This window comes from Pezoporus wallicus, unplaced genomic scaffold (genome assembly GCF_028554395.1).
Source record: "Pezoporus wallicus isolate ANWC-B61680 ecotype Strahan unplaced genomic scaffold, APGP_CSIRO_Pwel_v1 scaffold_6362, whole genome shotgun sequence".
In the NCBI taxonomy this organism is placed as follows: Eukaryota; Metazoa; Chordata; class Aves; order Psittaciformes; family Psittacidae; genus Pezoporus; species Pezoporus wallicus.
The window spans coordinates 8,028,468-8,031,123 of NW_026637663.1; positions in this window are offsets into that span (position 1 = coordinate 8,028,468).

Here is a 2,656-nt window from a genome sequence, read left to right on the forward strand (position 1 = left end):
GGCGGCAGCAGGTTGGGCAGGAAACCTTCTTCAAGACAGGAAAATGTCACTGCCAAATTTACCATCATGGTGGCTGGGGTGGCTGAGCTTGGTACAAACACCAAATTAATCTCTTCTCTAAAGGCTTAGGCTTTAAGCTGATGTTGTTCCTTTAAATTCAGAAATGTGCCATGTCTCTGAGCACTGCCCAATATCTTGGGGAGCTGAGGATGCTGAGAGGATGGAGGGGAGCAGAAGAGAGACTACCAGTACCAGGGCAGCAGACAGCCCCTGCTAGCATCTGGCTTGAAGCTTTAGCAGCAGGTTTTAGAAAGATTTGTGGTTCTGTGAGGGAGTAGGAGAGCATGCTCAGATTGCAACCCTGTAGTTAAGTGATTTTTATTTTTTTTTTCCAGTAGTATAATTACGAAAAATGCCTCTCATGTTCCCCATTAATGGTGCTATTAGCAGACGGGCAGGGCTCCCAGCATGAACCAGATTTCACTAACAAGGTCTGTGTGTACCACACTAGGCAAAGTACCACTCACGCAGCTTTCAGAGCATTATAAGTGACTTGCCATTGCTCCTGTAATGGTACAGAGCCAAACATGCCTACATCTCAGAGAAGGCAGCAAGGTCTTCCTTTAAATTCAAGATCCTTAATTAAAAGAAAAGAAGACCAGCAAGCCCAGACCCCCTTTTCTGGGCCTCCTGCTCACATACCGGGTGGCTGCTGTGCTGATGAGGACTGTCATATCTGGATGGGGCTGCGAAGTCAAATGTCTCCCACTCACACGAGCAGTATAATCGCAGACCAAAAAACCCCTTACCAGGTTTTATATAATAATCCATCTTCACATGCATTCCTACAGTTAATTTTGCCTTTTTAAGGTGGGTCTTACTCCAATACAGAAAGAAAATGGTCTAGTGCATAGGACAAGGGGGAGCAGTTGCTGTTCTTCACCTTGATATTAGCAAGGCTTTTCATCACAGCTGCCGTAATATCCTTATAACCAAAGTGGTGAGATAGGGACCGTGATGCCCTAGAGTCTGTATGGTCATGGGCCAGCCTGGTTATAAGTACAGGTTTTCTTGTGCTTAACTGCCCTTACATGCACTTCTGCTGTGGCTATGGAATGTTGTGTAAACCCCACCACAGGACAGGGTTTACACAGTGAGCTGGCTGGCCAGGAAAGAGGCTTCTTGATTCATAAAGCACTCAAATGTTTGCTTTCAAATTCCTTGTGACGCAGTCAGCAGGCAACTGCTCCGAGTGGTCAGAAAACACCTCGGGATGTTTTCTTCTTAAATGCATTAATTTTCTTTTAAATGCAGAAGAGATTTTTACTTGTGCTCCATTGCTCCCACCTCAATCTTCATCACTGTCTTATATCAATCCTGATTGCACCAAGACATTCCCAGCTCTGTGTAAGAGAACAAAATGCTACACCGGTGATGCCAGGCATTGAGACATGTCTTTTCTTCAGCATAGCTTGTGAACGATACTGTACTCCAACAAATTTGTATCCATGTCTAAGCTTGCACAATGAATCAGTTAAGGATCTGTGACTTTTCATTTCAAATATGTGGCTGAATGTTTAGAGAACAGTCTAGATTTTAATCCAAACTTTCACAAATTTAGACAGCTGCCTCCAGTGCTGTCAAAAGGGCATACAATCAGCACATCTGAAAATCAATATACCTCATGGGGCTGAGTACCTCAATCAAATACTGCAACCATTAGCTTTAGCTCAGCTTTCAGTCAGCTCTAGAGCATTTTCTGCATAGTTACAAGATTATAACTATAATCTTGTAATATAAAAAAAGAAAGTGGTTATTCTAAATATCATGATCCCTGCTTTTTTCATTGTTTGAACTTCACCTTTCCTGCAGCTTGATCTTCCTTCCAGAACTGTTCATTAGGTCTAAATCTAGAGAAAACAAACCCCTGGCTGTCTCAAAGATTCTGGACAGTAGGGAATGCAAGGTTATTCTAGGGCCATCTCTGTCACTGCAAGAAAGGTTTCACAAAACAAATCCAGACAGTTGATTCATTATAAAATAGACATATGTTATGAAGATAATCATGGAAACAAATCCTATGAAGACCTCTTAAATCCCTGGCTTCTATTAATGTTATTTTTAAAGTCAGCACTGGCTACCCACATCACATGAATCATAATATGTAAGTCACAGATGCAAAATAGCAATGCAAAACAGCAATAGCTGCAGAGATCAGGGCCTTACCAATGAGCACATTTAATTCATCTAAAATTATTACAGCTGCTCTTCTGGAGCATGGTTGTAGTGGGACACAGTCTTGGACTGCCTGGAGGAAAATGGCCCAACACAAGAGATCCCTCTTTCAGGGCCAGGTGCTCCTCTGAAGATGAAGGCAAGCTGTGTGCAACGCTGCCGAAACTGGTTTGCAGGACACGGTCTGCCGTGTAACGGAGGAACTTTGTCGGTAGCAGAAAAGGACTGATAGAAAGTGAAACACAGCATTTTTGCTCTAAACTAAATCTGTGATGAATGTAAAACCTTAGCTTAAGCATCCTTCTAAGGAAGCTTGGACCAAGGACCTCTGTCATAAATATTCAAGGCTGAATTTAATCCAGACATTCCATGGCCTTCCTTTGTCCACCAGACTGCAGTTCAGGTGGCTGTAACAGGGGGC